Raw genomic sequence first — 19740 nt, 5'->3', positions numbered from 1 at the left:
AGTGGATAGTTCCCCTTTCGAGTTAGTTCCCTCATGCAAGTATCTTGTATCCAGCTCAAACCTCTCCCAGGCTGTTAGTGCAGTGGTAGTGTCAGGAATTGTAGCATTGTTAGTCCCACTTTTATCCATTAGTGTCATACTCACAACCACGACCCTAATGAATATTTATTACATGAACCTTTTTTGCAAAAGTATTTGGTTCAAGTAAACTTAACGTGTTGGGATTCAAGCCCACGGCTCCAGAGAGACTGGAGCCTAAATCTAGCCAATTTAGCCTGCTCTGCCTCGCTACCTCAAATCTACAAGCTCACAACTATAGTAACTTGGCCAAACACTGTGGACACCCGCTGTGGTGACCTGGCTATGCAGGGTAACGCAGCATTCACCGACAGTTGAGCGAGTTACAGGTGAAAAGCAAAGTATAATAACTGTCTGCATATAATATATGTCTTTCCTTATTTATTCTTCTTCCCCATTGTATGTTTGCTCTCTGCTTTAGAAATGCGAGCTGTCATCACTGCAAGGAAACGTATCACACAGCGTTCTACTGTTTACACTCACTGAACTTTCAGCATCACAGTGACCCCTCTCGTCGCCTCTATAGTTAGACTTCAAGACAGCTGGTTTATTTACCGATACAATTCTTGTCACCTTAGGTTGTGGTTTTTTAAAATAAGAAGGCTTGGTCTTACTGTCTGGCTACCCTTATATATATACGTCACCACTTTACATAGTCTCACCTCTCGCTATGTGGATCGTAGGTGCAGAAGGCAGAGAGTGAGACACTGATGCAGACAAAATACGTTTGTGAGTTGAAAAATACTGGCAGCGGTGGGATTCGAACCCACACCTCCAAAGAGACTGGAGCCTTAATCCAGCACCTTAGACCGCTTGGCCACACTACCCTGTGCAAACCTGTTTTTGTAAGCTTTCTGAAGTGAGATGTTCTGTTGTATAGGGGAGTTGGAGAATAAGGGTGTTTAGCCTGTGAAGTGATCCTAGGAAAGTCAACGCCAACAGCAGCAGGCACGTGATACATTCAGTAGGTCAGGATTGGCCCCGGGCCATGGGAGGTGTCAGGGAGCGCCAGTCCTGAGAGTCCGTAGGAAGACAACCCTTACATTGGCGTCCCGCACGTGCTGCTTCTCTTTCTTTAAGGATAAGGAATCAAACTATCTACGTCCCTCAACTTACCAACCCTCCGCCTCAGGAAAGATTTTGTGATTCATGAGCAGAACCCGGCTGGCGCTGTTTACAGTAATGCCTAAGCACAGTACTCAACTGAGCGGTGTTTCCAAACTGAGCCGTTGTACTGCCGGAAATACCATGGGATATGTCATTTAACTTTCACATAAAATAGGGTTAACCCAGCCCTACCACATACTAAAAACTAAAGACGGAACAATAAACCGACGAGGATGGGATTCGAACCCATGTGTGCAGAGCACAATGGATTAGCAGTCCATCGCCTTAACCACTCGGCCACCTCGTCTTCAAAACACCATCTTTAAGGAGTACAAAATATGGTAGCCAAAATGTGTTCTATTAGGTGATAGTTGTCTAAACATAATAAAGAGCATATATTTACAGATTGTTATGGTAACTTGTTGTCTTCAGCTTAGCTCTATACGACCTTGTTGTCCATCCCTACTTCAGCTTGAATTTATATGTTAAATGTAATGAAATCATGAAAATTACACTTTCCAAACGTGTTCTATCCATATGTGATGTACTATCACACTACCCTCAAATGAGCTAAGATTGCTTTAATTCAGTTGTACGTGGATTTAAAGTGCAATATCATACAAATATTGTACTGGTATGGCGCTTTCGAGTCTCTAGGTGTCAGTTATTGGTGGTGTGCTTACATGTCAACATTAGGCAGCAAATAGTACACAATTAAGGAAAACTGCCTTCCCATTTAATGTGCATTGTTCTGCAAAAAGTTTTAAGTAGGAGAAAGTAAAACTTAGTTTATAAAACCACCTAAACTGGGAGTATTGCCGCTACAGCTATGACACTTCAGTTTAAAAACGTACGTGCATCAACAAGAAATATTTTTGCGCTAAATAAATTGCTGTCCGACTACTCACGTAATGCATAAAACTGAGGCAGTCGTATTTACAATACATTGAAGTAATATTTTGGTAGTTTTTGTTGACGATGACTCCGCAGCAAGCAATCAGATTACTTTTTATTAGTGAAGGCGCGTCAGAGTCTTGATAAGTAGACTTACAAGGAGACACGCCTAGGTCGATGAACCTTTTAGACCAGGTTCGGGGACTTCCCAGTACGAGATGCCTTTTGGCATCACAAATCAATAGATCAATATCTCAACAACAATCGCAATAACTAATCAGCATGCTAATCAATAACCTTTAATGAGAGTCAATAAAGTGAACACACCATGATCTCTCAGTAATGAATAACCACACCAATTTAGTTAAGTGTTAGGATATTTATTTCCCTACTGGTTACAATCTAAAGTCATTTCTGTTAATCTCATCAGCAATTCATCTCATTAGTAACTCTTCAGATTTGCAATTAGAAACGCAATTAATCAATGCATAGAGAATATTCACTCAGTATTAACACATAATTATTAAGAAGCAACTTAGCAAAGTCTCAGTAGTGCATGGTTCAACAAAGCAAGAACTCAGTCATTTGTCTATTTGCGTCAGATTTTAGTGAACACCTTAAATAACCTCATATTAGCATCAGCATGTTGGGCTTCATGCAAAACAATTTAGCAAACACAAATTTGGAAAACATCTAACTATGGCCTCTATCAAAGAGCAGTTGGTACCTAGAAAGAAAAGGCAAACAGACAATTACAATTTTCATCAGATAGTTACCCATCCAACGGATCAGCAAACAACGTCAGTCTTCGTCCTCGGGACATCAGTCGTTTGCATCATCAGCAAAGAAAGGACAGGGCAAAGTATCAGTATGGCATAGCTAAGGAACAAGAACTTCCCTCATATAGAGGAGAAGTAAGTATCAGGTAAGGAATAAGTAAAGGGTGGTTTAGAGTAACAGGGCGAACAAACGGCAAAGTCTCAAACGAAATGGCCTAAATGGCTCAGTAGAATGGCAAAGAATGGCTTGTCGTGGAATGTCCAATAAATGCCTGATTTCTCCTCGGGTCATGTGGTTAAATCAAAACTGTCTAATTTACTCCTAATTCCTCAATGGATAATCATTGGTGCATCGCCATCTCTGTCCAATAATCTTCACCAGAGTTTTACACAAACCACAGTTCTCATGTCGTTGATTGGCCTTTGTTATTGACGTTTTCATCGGTTGGAATGTCAGGTAAGAAAAGTTACATTTTACGCTACAGTCAGTAGTTCCATTGTTTTCTCCTACTCCAGGCAGCCTTGCACCTGTTACAAATTACACTGTTGCATTCAGCAAGAATGTCTCCTTGAGCAAGTAGGGTCCCATGAGAAAGAATTTACTACAGCTACACACATCTCTAGCTTCTGGGAAAGTACAGTTTCATGTCCTTCAGGAAAATAGCACATTGCACGTTAGAAAAAGACAGTTTAATATGAGACCTGGCAGCTAGGAACAGACCTTCGCTAAACTAAGGCCTACTGCTTAATGAACAAACTCCTAATACATAACTCCAATTTTGATATGTTAATACAAATTATAACATTAGTACATAATTCATTCAGCATTAATAACTTTCATTAGTCTTCGTATACATTGGTAGCCACTCCCCGTGGGCACATTTCAAACGTGTGCATTATTTCTACGTTAACACATTTTTTATGCAGCTTCATTACACAATATATTGTAAGCTTTTCATGTTAATATTAATTTTAAAAGACACACTCCAGCAATCCCTCCTCTGATGACTCTTGTCATCACACAAATCTTCCCTACAAATTTTACATACTAAAATTCCCTCATATCAATCTCTTCCCTTCTTGGTTTCCCCTTTGATCTTGCCCTGAATAATTTTTCCCTTTGTTTTTCTTCCCTCCTCCTATTATTTTTCACCATCTTCAATTTTATTCTTTTACTAATTTTACATGCCACCCATGATCCAAATAAGCAATCTATAACAATCAATATCCCCTGTATTATTTTAGACAATATCCCATGCCAAATGTTACTAATCCAATTTCCCACTGAAGCAAATCCTTTCCCAACCTTTTTCCAAACACCTGGTTCTTTCAAATCCTTCAAGTCCGTACTATCCCTAGTGAAGTCAGTAAGCATACTTCTAATCTCATTACTGTTATCTGGTATGTAAGCGCACCAATTACACCCATTGAGCAATCTACAAACTCTGCCATTTTTCACTAAAAGAATGTCTAAAGCAAGCCTGTTTTGAAGAGTCATAGCCCCCTCCGCAGCAAGTTCAGTATCCATCAGGAGTATAGCCCCTGAAAAGTTTGTCAGCATGTTATCCTCAAAAGTAGACAACTTTTTAATCTTTATGCAGTTCATAATAACTCCCACTGAAGAAATTATCGTCCCAAATATGTCTCCTACTACACCAGCAGCAGTCTCTTTCTTATGTCTAGTACGATGTAATTCAGACAATTTTGGTAACCTTTTCAAATCGTCAAGTTGATATATTTTTGGGAAAACTATCCCCAAATAACATGTCCCATACTATCCCTTTGGAAGACGGTAATAAGCATTAAGTCCACATATATAATAAATCCCGGAGATTGCTGGATCCTGTCCATTTAACATGAACGTCCATTTACTCTGAAACAAAAACACACGCTTACATTCACTCATTCCCACAAACACATTGTCATAGTATGATTTGGTCTTGGATATGCAAAGCTTTCCTACATGTAGTGCGTCTAAAGCTAACTTCCCTTGTTCTCTAATTGCACTATAACCGTCACTACTAGCAAAGGCCCGTTGCTGTAATCCTTTCTCTAGTTTACCCTTCAATGCCCTTCTTCTCTCTTCCGTGTGATCTAAAAAGCTTTTCTCTACAGGTGTAAGCAAACATGTCAAATTATTGTGGTGTGCATAAGATGTACTAATTGTTAATGTCGCCTGAAAGAATCCTTTAACTAACTTTATGCTATAGTACTTAGCTACCCCACTCACATCCTCTATGATAGACACATTAGAAAACACAAGATCATGATTTGAGTAAAAATATTGAATCTCTTCCTGGTTATAGAATCTTGTTAGTAACAGACTACAACGTATCCCATATGTTAATGACAGTCTGTAATAGGTAACCCCCTCTTGTACCGAAACAGGAATCTGTGTACACACAAAACAATCTTTTGCATCCATTGTGTCAACATACTCACTCAGCAAGCAATAGAAAACATCAGTGGATAGTTCCCCTTTCGAGTTAGTTCCCTCATGCAAGTATCTTGTATCCAGCTCAAACCTCTCCCAGGCTGTTAGTGCAGTGGTAGTGTCAGGAATTGTAGCATTGTTAGTCCCACTTTTATCCATTAGTGTCATACTCACAACCACGACCCTAATGAATATTTATTACATGAACCTTTTTTGCAAAAGTATTTGGTTCAAGTAAACTTAACGTGTTGGGATTCAAGCCCACGGCTCCAGAGAGACTGGAGCCTAAATCTAGCCAATTTAGCCTGCTCAGCCACGCTACCTCACATCTACAAGCTCACAACTATAGTAACTTGGCCAAACACTGTGGACACCCGCTGTGGTGACCTGGCTATGCAGGGTAACGCAGCATTCACCGACAGTTGAGCGAGTTACAGGTGAAAAGCAAAGTATAATAACTGTCTGCATATAATAGATGTCTTTCCTTATTTATTCTTCTTCCCCATTGTATGTTTGCTCTCTGCTTTAGAAATGCGAGCTGTCATCACTGCAAGGAAACGTATCACACAGCGTTCTACTGTTTACACTCACTGAACTTTCAGCATCACAGTGACCCCTCTCGTCGCCTCTATAGTTAGACTTCAAGACAGCTGGTTTATTTACCGATACAATTCTTGTCACCTTAGGTTGTGGTTTTTTAAAATAAGAAGGCTTGGTCTTACTGTCTGGCTACCCTTATATATATACGTCACCACTTTACATAGTCTCACCTCTCGCTATGTGGATCGTAGGTGCAGAAGGCAGAGAGTGAGACACTGATGCAGACAAAATACGTTTGTGAGTTGAAAAATACTGGCAGAGGTGGGATTCGAACCCACGCCTCCAAAGAGACTGGAGCCTTAATCCAGCACCTTAGACCGCTCGGCCACACTACCCTGTGCAAACCTGTATTTGTAAGCTTTCTGAAGTGAGATGTTCTGTTGTATAGGGGAGTTGGAGAATAAGGGTGTTTAGCCTGTGAAGTGATCCTAGGAAAGTCAACGCCAACAGCAGCAGGCACGTGATACATTCAGTAGGTCAGGATTGGCCCCGGGCCATGGGAGGTGTCAGGGAGCGCCAGTCCTGAGAGTCCGTAGGAAGACAACCCTTACATTGGCGTCCCGCACGTGCTGCTTCTCTTTCTTTAAGGATAAGGAATCAAACTATCTACGTCCCTCAACTTACCAACCCTCCGCCTCAGGAAAGATTTTGTGATTCATGAGCAGAACCCGGCTGGCGCTGTTTACAGTAATGCCTAAGCACAGTACTCAACTGAGCGGTGTTTCCAAACTGAGCCGTTGTACTGCCGGAAATACCATGGGATATGTCATTTAACTTTCACATAAAATAGGGTTAACCCAGCCCTACCACATACTAAAAACTAAAGACGGAACAATAAACAGACGAGGATGGGATTCGAACCCATGTGTGCAGAGCACAATGGATTAGCAGTCCATCGCCTTAACCACTCGGCCACCTCGTCTTCAAAACACCATCTTTAAGGAGTACAAAATATGGTAGCCAAAATGTGTTCTATTAGGTGATAGTTGTCTAAACATAATAAAGAGCATATATTTACAGATTGTTATGGTAACTTGTTGTCTTCAGCTTAGCTCTATACGACCTTGTTGTCCATCCCTACTTCAGCTTGAATTTATATGTTAAATGAAATGAAATCATGAAAATTACACTTTCCAAACGTGTTCTATCCATATGTGATGTACTATCACACTACCCTCAAATGAGCTAAGATTGCTTTAATTCAGTTGTACGTGGATTTAAAGTGCAATATCATACAAATATTGTACTGGTATGGCGCTTTCGAGTCTCTAGGTGTCAGTTATTGGTGGTGTGCTTACATGTCAACATTAGGCAGCAAATAGTACACAATTAAGGAAAACTGCCTTCCCATTTAATGTGCATTGTTCTGCAAAAAGTTTTAAGTAGGAGAAAGTAAAACTTAGTTTATAAAACCACCTAAACTGGGAGTATTGCCGCTACAGCTATGACACTTCAGTTTAAAAACGTACGTGCATCAACAAGAAATATTTTTGCGCTAAATAAATTGCTGTCCGACTACTCACGTAATGCATAAAACTGAGGCAGTCGTATTTACAATACATTGAAGTAATATTTTGGTTGTTTTTGTTGACGATGACTCCGCAGCAAGCAATCAGATTACTTTTTATTAGTGAAGGCGCGTCAGAGTCTTGATAAGTAAACTTACAAGGAGACACGCCTAGGTCGATGAACCTTTTAGACCAGGTTCGGGGACTTCCCAGTACGAGATGCCTTTTGGCATCACAAATCAATAGATCAATATCTCAACAACAATCGCAATAACTAATCAGCATGCTAACCAATAACCTTTAATGAGAGTCAATAAAGTGAACACACCATGATCTTTCAGTCATGAATAACCACACCAATTTAGTTAAGTGTTAGGATATTTATTTCCCTACTGGTTACAATCTAAAGTCATTTCTGTTAATCTCATCAGCAATTCATCTCATTAGTAACTCTTCAGATTTGCAATTAGAAACGCAATTAATCAATGCATAGAGAATATTCACTCAGTATTAACACATAATTATTAAGAAGCAACTTAGCAAAGTCTCAGTAGTGCATGGTTCAACAAAGCAAGAACTCAGTCATTTGTCTATTTGCGTCAGATTTTAGTGAACACCTTAAATAACCTCATATTAGCATCAGCATGTTGGGCTTCATGCAAAACAATTTAGCAAACACAAATTTGGAAAACATCTAACTATGGCCTCTATCAAAGAGCAGTTGGTACCTAGAAAGAAAAGGCAAACAGACAATTACAATTTTCATCAGATAGTTACCCATCCAACGGATCAGCAAACAACGTCAGTCTTCGTCCTCGGGACATCAGTCGTTTGCATCATCAGCAAAGAAAGGACAGGGCAAAGTATCAGTATGGCATAGCTAAGGAACAAGAACTTCCCTCATATAGAGGAGAAGTAAGTATCAGGTAAGGAATAAGTAAAGGGTGGTTTAGAGTAACAGGGCGAACAAACGGCAAAGTCTCAAACGAAATGGCCTAAATGGCTCAGTAGAATGGCAAAGAATGGCTTGGAGTGGAATGTCCAATAAATGCCTGATTTCTCCTCGGGTCATGTGGTTAAATCAAAACTGTCTAATTTACTCCTAATTCCTCAATGGATAATCATTGGTGCATCGCCATCTCTGTCCAATAATCTTCACCAGAGTTTTACACAAACCACAGTTCTCATGTCGTTGATTGGCCCCTGTATTGACGTTTTCATCGGTTGGAATGTCAGGTAAGAAAAGTTACATTTTACGCTACAGTCAGTAGTTCCATTGTTTTCTCCTACTCCAGGCAGCCTTGCACCTGTTACAAATTACACTGTTGCATTCAGCAAGAATGTCTCCTTGAGCAAGTAGGGTCCCATGAGAAAGAATTTACTACAGCTACACACATCTCTAGCTTCTGGGAAAGTACAGTTTCATGTCCTTCAGGAAAATAGCACATTGCACGTTAGAAAAAGACAGTTTAATATGAGACCTGGCAGCTAGGAACAGACCTTCGCTAAACTAAGGCCTACTGCTTAATGAACAAACTCCTAATACATAACTCCAATTTTGATATGTTAATACAAATTATAACATTAGTACATAATTCATTCAGCATTAATAACTTTCATTAGTCTTCGTATACATTGGTAGCCACTCCCCGTGGGCACATTTCAAACGTGTGCATTATTTCTACGTTAACACATTTTTTATGCAGCTTCATTACACAATATATTGTAAGCTTTTCATGTTAATATTAATTTTAAAAGACACACTCCAGCAATCCCTCCTCTGATGACTCTTGTCATCACACAAATCTTCCTTACAAATTTTACATACTAAAATTCCCTCATATCAATCTCTTCCCTTCTTTGTTTCCCCTTTGATCTTGCCCTGAATAATTTTTCCCTTTGTTTTTCTTCCCTCCTCCTATTATTTTTCACCATCTTCAATTTTATTCTTTTACTAATTTTACATGCCACCCATGATCCAAATAAGCAATCTATAACAATCAATATCCCCTGTATTATTTTAGACAATATCCCATGCCAAATGTTACTAATCCAATTTCCCACTGAAGCAAATCCTTTCCCAACCTTTTTCCAAACACCTGGTTCTTTCAAATCCTTCAAGTCCGTACTATCCCTAGTCAAGTCAGTAAGCATACTTCTAATCTCATTACTGTTATCTGGTATGTAAGCGCAACAATTACACCCATTGAGCAATCTACAAACTCTGCCATTTTTCACTAAAAGAATGTCTAAAGCAAGCCTGTTTTGAAGAGTCATAGCCCCCTCCGCAGCAAGTTCAGTATCCATCAGGAGTATAGCCCCTGAAAAGTTTGTCAGCATGTTATCCTCAAAAGTAGACAACTTTTTAATCTTTATGCAGTTCATAATAACTCCCACTGAAGAAATTATCGTCCCAAATATGTCTCCTACTACACCAGCAGCAGTCTCTTTCTTATGTCTAGTACGATGTAATTCAGACAATTTTGGTAACCTTTTCAAATCGTCAAGTTGATATATTTTTGGGAAAACTATCCCCAAATAACATGTCCCATACTATCCCTTTGGAAGACGGTAATAAGCATTAAGTCCACATATATAATAAATCCCGGAGATTGCTGGATCCTGTCCATTTAACATGAACGTCCATTTACTCTGAAACAAAAACACACGCTTACATTCACTCATTCCCACAAACACATTGTCATAGTATGATTTGGTCTTGGATATGCAAAGCTTTCCTACATGTAGTGCGTCTAAAGCTAATTTCCCTTGTTCTCTAATTGCACTATAACCGTCACTACTAGCAAAGGCCCGTTGCTGTAATCCTTTCTCTAGTTTACCCTTCAATGCCCTTCTTCTCTCTTCCGTGTGATCTAAAAAGCTTTTCTCTACAGGTGTAAGCAAACATGTCAAATTATTGTGGTGTGCATAAGATGTACTAATTGTTAATGTCGCCTGAAAGAATCCTTTAACTAACTTTATGCTATAGTACTTAGCTACCCCACTCACATCCTCTATGATAGGCACATTAGAAAACACAAGATCATGATTTGAGTAAAAATATTGAATCTCTTCCTTGTTATAAAATCTTGTTAGTAACAGACTACAACGTATCCCATATGTTAATAACAGTCTGTAATAGGTAACCCCCTCTTGTACCGAAACAGGAATCTGTGTACACACAAAACAATCTTTTGCATCCATTGTGTCAACATACTCACTCAGCAAGCGATAGAAAACATCAGTGGATAGTTCCCCTTTCGAGTTAGTTCCCTCATGCAAGTATCTTGTATCCAGCTCAAACCTCTCCCAGGCTGTTAGTGCAGTGGTAGTCTCAGGAATTGTAGCATTGTTAGTCCCACTTTTATCCATTAGTGTCATACTCACAACCACGACCCTAATGAATATTTATTACATGAACCTTTTTTGCAAAAGTATTTGGTTCAAGTAAACTTAAAGTGTTGGGATTCAAGCCCACGGCTCCAGAGAGACTGGAGCCTAAATCTAGCCAGTTTAGCCTGCTCAGCCACGCTACCTCACATCTACAAGCTCACAACTATAGTAACTTGGCCAAACACTGTGGACACCCGCTGTGGTGACCTGGCTATGCAGGGTAACGCAGCATTCACCGACAGTTGAGCGAGTTACAGGTGAAAAGCAAAGTATAATAACTGTCTGCATATAATATATGTCTTTCCTTATTTATTCTTCTTCCCCATTGTATGTTTGCTCTCTGCTTTAGAAACGCGAGCTGTCATCACTGCAAGGAAACGTATCACACTGCGTTCTACTGTTTACACTCACTGAACTTTCAGCATCACAGTGACCCCTCTCGTCGCCTCTATAGTTAGACTTCAAGACAGCTGGTTTGTTTACCGATACAATTATTGTCACCTTAGGTTGTGGTTTTTTAAAATAAGAAGGCTCGGTCCCACTGTCTGGCTACCCTTATATATATACGTCACCACTTTACATAGTCTCACCTCTCGCTATGTGGATCGTAGGTGCAGAAGGCAGAGAGTGAGACACTGATGTAGACAAAATACGTTTGAGAGTTGAGAAATACTGGCAGCAGTGAGATTCGAACTCACGCCTCCAAAGAGACTGGAGTCTTAATCCAGCACCTTAGACCGCTCGGCCACACTACCCTGTGCAAACCTGTTTCTGTAAGCTTTCTGAAGTGAGATGTTCTGTTGTATAGGGGAGTTGGAGAATAAGGCTGTATAGCCTGTGAAGTGATCCTAGGAAAGTCAACGCCAACAGCAGCAGGCACGTGATACATTCAGTAGGTCAGGATTGGCCCCGGGCCATGGGAGGTGTCAGGGAGCGCCAGTCCTGAGAGTCCGTAGGAAGACAACCCTTACATTGGCGTCCCGCACGCGCTGCTTCTCTTTCTTTAAGGATAAGGAATCAAACTATCTACGTCCCTCAACTTACCAACCGTCCGCCTCAGGAAAGATTTTGTGATTCATGAGCAGAACCCGGCTGGCGCTGTTTACAGTAATGCCTAAGCACAGTTCTCAACTGAGTGGTGTTTCCAAACTGAGCCGTTGTAGTGCCGGAAATACCATGGGATATGTCATTTAACTTTCACAAAAAATAGGGTTAACCCAGCCCTACCACATACTAAAAACTAAAGACGGAACAATAAACCGAAGAGGATGGGAAGCGAACCCACGCGTGCAGAGCACAATGGATTAGCAGTCCATCGCCTTAACCACTCGGCCACCTCGTCTTCAAAGCACCATCTTTCAGGAGTACAAAATATGGTAGCCAAAATGTGTTCTATTAGGTGATAGTTGTCTAAACATAATAAAGAGCATATATTTACAGATTGTTATGGTAACTTGTTGTCTTCAGCTTTGCTCTATACGACCTTGTTGTCCATCCCTAATTCAGCTTGAATTTATATGTTAAATGTAATGTAATCATGAAAATTACACTTTCCAAACGTGTTCTATCCATATGTGATGTACTATCACACTACCCTCAAATGAGCTAAGATTGCTTTAATTCAGTTGTACGTGGATTTAAAGTGCAATATCATACAAATATTGTACTGGTATGGCGCTTTCGAGTCTCTAGGTGTCAGTTATTGGTGGTGTGCTTACATGTCAACAGTAGGCAGCAAATAGTACACAATTAAGGAAAACTGCCTTCCCATTTAATGTGCATTGTTCTGCAAAATGTTTTAAGTAGGAGAAAGTAAAACTTCGTTTATAAAACCACCTAAACTGGGAGTATTGACGCTACAGCTATGACACTTCAGTTTAAAAACGTACGTGCATCAACAAGAAATATTTTTGTGCTAAATAAATTGCTGTCCGACTACTCACGTAATGCATAAAACTGAGGCAGTCGTAATTACAATACATTGACGTAATATTTTGGTAGTTTTTGTTGACGATGACTCCGCAGCAAGCGATCAGATTACTTTTTATTAGTGAAGGCGCGTCAGAGCCTTGATATGTAAACTTACAAGGAGACACGCCTAGGTCGATGAACCTTTTAGACCAGGTTCGGGGACTTCCCAGTACGAGATGTCTTTTGGCATCACAAATCAATAGATCAATATCTCAACAACAATCGCAATAACTAATCAGCATACTAATCAATAACCTTTAATGAGAGTCAATAAAGTGAACACCCCATGATCTTTCAGTCATGAATAACCACACCAATTTAGTTAAGTGTTAGGATATTTATTTCCCTACTGGTTACAATCTAAAGTCATTTCTGTTAATCTCATCAGCAATTCATCTCATTAGTAACTCTTCAGATCTGCAATTAGAAACGCAATTAATCAATGCATAGAAAATATTCACTCAGTATTAACACATAATTATTAAGAAGCAACTTAGCAAAGTCTCAGTAGTGCATGGTTCAACAAAGCAAGAACTCAGTCATTTGTCTATTTGCGTCAGATTTTAGTGAACACCTTAAATAACCTCGTATTAGCATCAGCATGTTGGGCTTCATGCAAAACAATTTAGCAAACACAAATTTGGAAAACATCTAACTATGGCCTCAATCAAAGAGCAGTTGGTACCTAGAAAGAAAAGGCAAACAGACAATTACAATTTTCATCAGATAGTTACCCATCCAACGGATCAGCAAACAGCGTCAGTCTTCGTCCTCGGGACATCAGTCGTTTGCATCATCAGCAAAGAAAGGACAGGGCAAAGTATCAGTATGGCATAGCTAAGGAACAAGAACTTCCCTCATATAGAGGAGAAGTAAGTATCAGGTAAGGAATAAGTAAAGGGTGGTTTAGAGTAACAGGGCGAACAAACGGCAAAGTCTCAAACGAAATGGCCTAAATGGCTCAGTAGAATGGCAAAGAATGGCTTGGAGTGGAATGTCCAATAAATGTCTGATTTCTCCTCGGGTCATGTGGTTAAATCAAAACTGTCTAATTTACTCCTAATTCCTCAATGGATAATCATTGGTGCATAGCCATCTCTGTCCAATAATCTTCACCAGAGTTTTACACAAACCACAGTTCTCATGTCGTTGATTGGCCCCTGTTATTGACGTTTTCATCGGTTGGAATGTCAGGTAAGAAAAGTTACATTTTACGCTACAGTCAGTAGTTCCATTGTTTTCTCCTACTCCAGGCAGCCTTGCACCTGTTACAAATTACACTGTTGCATTCAGCAAGAATGTCTCCTTGAGCAAGAAGGGTCCCATGAGAAAGAATTTACTACAGCTACACACATCTCTAGCTTCTGGGAAAGTACAGTTTCATGTCCTTCAGGAAAATAGCACATTGCACGTTAGAAAAAGACAGTTTAATATGAGACCACGCAGCTAGGCACAGACCTTCGCTAAACTAAGGCCTACTGCTTAATGAACAAACTCCTAATACATAACTCCAATTTTGATATGTTAATACAAATTAAAAACATTAGTACATAATTAATTCAGCATTAATAACTTTCATTAGTCTTCGTATACATTGGTAGCCACTCCCCGTGGGCACATTTCAAACGTGTGCATTATTTCTACGTTAACACATTTTTTATGCAGCTTCATTACACAATATATTGTAAGCTTTTCATGTTAATATTAATTTTAAAAGACACACTCCAGCAATCCCTCCTCTGATGACTCTTGTCATCACACAAATCTTCCCTACTAATTTTACATACTAAAATTCCCTCATATCAATCTCTTCCCTTCTTGGTTTCCCCTTTGATCTTGCCCTGAATAATTTTTCCCTTTGTTTTTCTTCCCTCCTCCTATTATTTTTCACCATCTTCAATTTTATTCTTTTACTAATTTTACATGCCACCCATGATCCAAATAAGAAATCTATAACAATCAATATCCCCTGTATTATTTTAGACAATATCCCATGCCAAATGTTACTAATCCAATTTCCCACTGAAGCAAATCCTTTCCCAACCTTTTTCCAAACACCTGGTTCTTTCAAATCCTTCAAGTCCGTACTATCCCTAGTCAAGTCAGTAAGCATACTTCTAATCTCATTACTATTATCTGGTATGTAAGCGCAACAATTACACCCATTGAGCAATCTACAAACTCTGCCATTTTTCACTAAAAGAATGTTTAAAGCAAGCCTGTTTTGAAGAGTCATAGCCCCCTCCGCAGCAAGTTCAGTATCCATCAGGAGTATAGCCCCTGAAAAGTTTGTCAGCATGTTATCCTCAATAGTAGACAACTTTTGAATCTTTACGGAGTTCATAATAACTCCCACTGAAGAAATTATCGTCCCAAATATGTCTCCTACTACAGCAGCAGCAGTCTCTTTCTTATGTCTAGTACGATGTAATTCAGACAATTTTGGTAACCTTTTCAAATCGTCAAGTTGATATATCTTTGGGAAAACTATCCCCAAATAACATGTCCCATACTATCCCTTTGGAAGACGGTAATAAGCATTAAGTCCACATATATAATAAATCCCGGGGATTGCTGGATCCTGTCCATTTAACTTGAACGTCCATTTACTCTGAAACAAAAACACACGCTTACATTCACTCATTCCCACAAACACATTGTCATAATATGATTTGGTCTTGGATATGCAAAGCTTTCCTACATGTAGTGCGTCTAAAGCTAACTTCCCTTGTTCTCTAATTGCACTATAACCGTCACTACTAGCAAAGGCCCGTTGCTGTAATCCTTTCTCTAGTTTACCCTTCAATGCCCTTCTTCTCTCTTCCGTGTGATCTAAAAAGCTTTTCTCTACAGGTGTAAGCAAACATGTCAAATTATTGTGGTGTGCATAAGATGTACTAATTGTTAATGTCGCCTGAAAGAATCCTTTAACTAACTTTATGCTATAGTACTTAGCTACCCCACTCACATCCTCTATGATAGGCACATTAGAAAACATAAGATCATGATTTGAGTAAAAATATTGAATCTCTTCCTGGTTATAGAATCTTGTTAGTAACAGACTACAACGTATCCCATATGTTAATGACAGTCTATGATAGGTAACCCCCTCTTGTACCGAAACAGGAATCTGTGTACACACAAAACAACAAAACAATCTTTTGCATCCATTGTGTCAACATACTCACTCAGCAAGCGATAGAAAACATCAGTGGATAGTTCCCCTTTCGAGTTAGTTCCCTCATGCAAGTATCTTGTATCCAGCTCAAACCTCTCCCAGGCTGTTAGTGCAGTGGTAGTCTCAGGAATTGTAGCATTGTTAGTCCCACTTTTATCCATTAGTGTCATACTCACAACCACGACCCTAATGAATATTTATTACATGAACCTTTTTTGCAAAAGTATTTGGTTCAAGTAAACTTAAAGTGTTGGGATTCAAGCCCACGGCTCCAGAGAGACTGGAGCCTAAATCTAGCCAGTTTAGCCTGCTCAGCCACGCTACCTCACATCTACAAGCTCACAACTATAGTAACTTGGCCAAACACTGTGGACACCCGCTGTGGTGACCTGGCTATGCAGGGTAACGCAGAATTCACCGACAGTTGAGCGAGTTACAGGTGAAAAGCAAAGTATAATAACTGTCTGCATATAATATATGTCTTTCCTTATTTATTCTTCTTCCCCATTGTATGTTTGCTCTCTGCTTTAGAAACGCGAGCTGTCATCACTGCAAGGAAACGTATCACACAGCGTTCTACTGTTTACACTCACTGAACTTTCAGCATCACAGTGACTTCTCTCGTCGCCTCTATAGTTAGACTTCAAGACAGCTGGTTTGTTTACCGATACAATTCTTGTCACCTTAGGTTGTGGTTTTTTAAAATGAGAAGGCTCGGTCCCACTGTCTGGCTACCCTTATATATATACGTCACCACTTTACATAGTCTCACCTCTCGCTATGTGGATCGTAGGTGCAGAAGGCAGAGAGTGAGACACTGATGCAGACAAAATACGTTTGTGAGTTGAAAAATACTGGCAGCGGTGGGATTCGAACCCACGCCTCCAAAGAGACTGGAGCCTTAATCCAGCGCCTTAGACCGCTCGGCCACACTACCCTGTGCAAACCTGTTTCTGTAAGCTTTCTGAAGTGAGATGTTCTGTTGTATAGGGGAGTTGGAGAATAAGGGTGTATAGCCTGTGAAGTGATCCTAGGAAAGTCAACGCCAACAGCAGCAGGCACGTGATACATTCAGTAGGTCAGGATTGGCCCCGGGCCATGGGAGGTGTGAGGGAGCACCAGTCCTGAGAGTCCGTAGGAAGACAACCCTTACATTGGCGTCCCGCACGCGCTGATTCTCTTTCTTTAAGGATAAGGAATCAAACTATCTACGTCCCTCAACTTACCAACCCTCCGCCTCAGGAAAGATTTTGTGATTCATGAGCAGAACCCGGCTGGCGCTGTTTACAGTAATGCCTAAGCACAGTACTCAACTGAGCGGTGTTTCCAAACTGAGCCGTTGTACTGCCGGAAATACCATGGGATATGTCATTTAACTTTCACATAAAATAGGGTTAACCCAGCCCTACCACATACTAAAAACTAAAGACGGAACAATAAACCGACGAGGATGGGATTCAAACCCACGCGTGCAGAGGACAATGGATTAGCAGTCCATCGCCTTAACCACTCTGTCACCTCGTCTTCAAAACACCGTGTTTCAGGAGTACAAAATATGGTAGCCAAAATGTGTTCTATTAGGTGATAGTTGTCTAAACATAATAAAGAGCATATATTTACAGATTGTTATGGTAACTTGTTGTCTTCAGCTTTGCTCTATACGACCTTGTTGTCCATCCCTACTTCAGCTTGAATTTATATGTTAAATGTAATGTAATCATGAAAATTACACTTTCCAAACGTGTTCTATCCATATGTGATGTACTATCACACTACCCTCAAATGAGCTAAGATTGCTTTAATTCAGTTGTACGTGGATTTAAAGTGCAATATCATACAAATATTGTACTGGTATGGCGCTTTCGAGTCTCTAGGTGTCAGTTATTGGTGGTGTGCTTACATGTCAACATTAGGCAGCAAATAGTACACAATTAAGGAAAACTGCCTTCCCATTTAATGTGCATTGTTCTGCAAAATGTTTTAAGTAGGAGAAAGTAAAACTTAGTTTATAAAACCACCTAAACTGTGAGTATTGCCGCTACAGCTATGACACTTCAGTTTAAAAACGTACGTGCATCAACAAGAAATATTTTTGCGCTAAATAAATTGCTGTCCGACTACTCACGTAATGCTTAAAACTGAGGCAGTCGTAATTACAATACATTGAAGTAATATTTTGGTAGTTTTTGTTGACGATGACTCCGCAGCAAGCGATCAGATTACTTTTTATTAGTGAAGGCGCGTCAGAGCCTTGATAAGTAAACTTACAAGGAGACACGCCTAGGTCGATGAACCTTTTAGACCTGGTTCAGGGACTTCCCAGTACGAGATGTTTTTTGGCATCACAAATTAATAGATCAATATCTCAACAACAATCGCAATAACTAATCCGCATGCTAATCAATAACCTTTAATGAGAGTCAATAAAGTGAACACACCATGATCTTTCAGTCATGAATAACCACACCAATTTAGTTAAGTGTTAGGATATTTATTTCTCTACTGGTTACAATCTAAAGTCATTTCTGTTAATCTCATCAGCAATTCATCTCATTAGTAACTCTTCAGATTTGCAATTAGAAACACAATTAATCAATGCATAGAGAATATTCACTCAGTATTAACACATAATTATTAAGAAGCAACTTAGCAAAGTCTCAGTAGTGCATGGTTCAACAAAGCAAGAACTCAGTCATTTGTCTATTTGCGTCAGATTTTAGTGAACACCTTAAATAACCACGTATTAGCATCAGCATGTTGGGCTTCATGCAAAACAATTTAGCAAACACAAATTTGGAAAACATCTAACTATGGCCTCTATCAAAGAGCAGTTGGTACCTAGAAAGAAAAGGCAAACAGACAATTACAATTTTCATCAGATAGTTACCCATCCAACGGATCAGCAAACAGCGTCAGTCTTCGTCCTCGGGACATCAGTCGTTTGCATCATCAGCAAAGAAAGGACAGGGCAAAGTATCAGTATGGCATAGCTAAGGAACAAGAACTTCCCTCATATAGAGGAGAAGTAAGTATCAGGTAAGGAATAAGTAAAGGGTGGTTTAGAGTAACAGGGCGAACAAACGGCAAAGTCTCAAACGAAATGGCCTAAATGGCTCAGTAGAATGGCAAAGAATGGCTTGGAGTGGAATGTCCAATAAATGCCTGATTTCTCCTCGGGTCATGTGGTTAAATCAAAACTGTCTAATTTACTCCTAATTCCTCAATGGATAATCATTGGTGCATCGCCATCTCTGTCCAATAATCTTCACCAGAGTTTTACACAAACCACAGATCTCATGTCGTTGATTGGCCCATGTTATTGACGTTTTCATCGGTTGGAATGTCAGGTAAGAAAAGTTACATTTTACGCTACAGTCAGTAGTTCCATTGTTTTCTCCTACTCCAGGCAGCCTTGCACCTGTTACAAATTACACTGTTGCATTCAGCAAGAATGTCTCCTTGAGCAAGTAGGGTCCCATGAGAAAGAATTTACTACAGCTACACACATCTCTAGCTTCTGGGAAAGTACAGTTTCATGTCCTTCAGGAAAATAGCACATTGCACGTTAGAAAAAGACAGTTTAATATGAGACCAGGCAGCTAGGCACAGACGTTCGCTAAACTAAGGCCTACTGCTTAATGAACAAACTCCTAATACATAACTCCAATTTTGATATGTTAATACAAATTAAAAACATTAGTACATAATTAATTCAGCATTAATAACTTTCATTAGTCTTCGTATACATTGGTAGCCACTCCCCGTGGGCACATTTCAAACGTGTGCATTATTTCTACG

At 39.8% G+C, this 19740-nt stretch overlaps 8 non-coding genes across 8 annotated transcripts; all 8 read right to left on the bottom strand.

Moving 5' to 3' along the window:
• Positions 1 to 823: 823 nt before the first annotated feature.
• On the bottom strand, positions 824 to 905 carry TRNAL-AAG (transfer RNA leucine (anticodon AAG)). Its single transcript has one exon. It is a non-coding gene; the product is annotated as a tRNA-Leu (tRNA).
• Positions 906 to 1410: 505 nt separating this feature from the next.
• Positions 1411 to 1492, bottom strand: TRNAS-GCU (transfer RNA serine (anticodon GCU)). The gene has a single exon. It is a non-coding gene; the product is annotated as a tRNA-Ser (tRNA).
• A 4653-nt stretch (positions 1493 to 6145) lies between these two features.
• On the bottom strand, positions 6146 to 6227 carry TRNAL-AAG (transfer RNA leucine (anticodon AAG)). The gene has a single exon. It is a non-coding gene; the product is annotated as a tRNA-Leu (tRNA).
• Positions 6228 to 6732: 505 nt separating this feature from the next.
• On the bottom strand, positions 6733 to 6814 carry TRNAS-GCU (transfer RNA serine (anticodon GCU)). The gene has a single exon. It is a non-coding gene; the product is annotated as a tRNA-Ser (tRNA).
• Positions 6815 to 11466: 4652 nt separating this feature from the next.
• Positions 11467 to 11548, bottom strand: TRNAL-AAG (transfer RNA leucine (anticodon AAG)). The gene has a single exon. It is a non-coding gene; the product is annotated as a tRNA-Leu (tRNA).
• Positions 11549 to 12053: 505 nt separating this feature from the next.
• TRNAS-GCU (transfer RNA serine (anticodon GCU)) lies at positions 12054 to 12135 on the bottom strand. The gene has a single exon. It is a non-coding gene; the product is annotated as a tRNA-Ser (tRNA).
• A 4662-nt stretch (positions 12136 to 16797) lies between these two features.
• On the bottom strand, positions 16798 to 16879 carry TRNAL-AAG (transfer RNA leucine (anticodon AAG)). Its single transcript has one exon. It is a non-coding gene; the product is annotated as a tRNA-Leu (tRNA).
• A 505-nt stretch (positions 16880 to 17384) lies between these two features.
• Positions 17385 to 17466, bottom strand: TRNAS-GCU (transfer RNA serine (anticodon GCU)). The gene has a single exon. It is a non-coding gene; the product is annotated as a tRNA-Ser (tRNA).
• Between the last annotated feature and the right edge of the window lie 2274 nt (positions 17467 to 19740).

The sequence above is a fragment of the Pleurodeles waltl genome, chromosome 12 (genome assembly GCF_031143425.1).
Source record: "Pleurodeles waltl isolate 20211129_DDA chromosome 12, aPleWal1.hap1.20221129, whole genome shotgun sequence".
Classification (NCBI taxonomy): domain Eukaryota; kingdom Metazoa; phylum Chordata; class Amphibia; order Caudata; family Salamandridae; genus Pleurodeles; species Pleurodeles waltl.
This window is presented reverse-complemented; position numbering and strand designations above follow the sequence as displayed.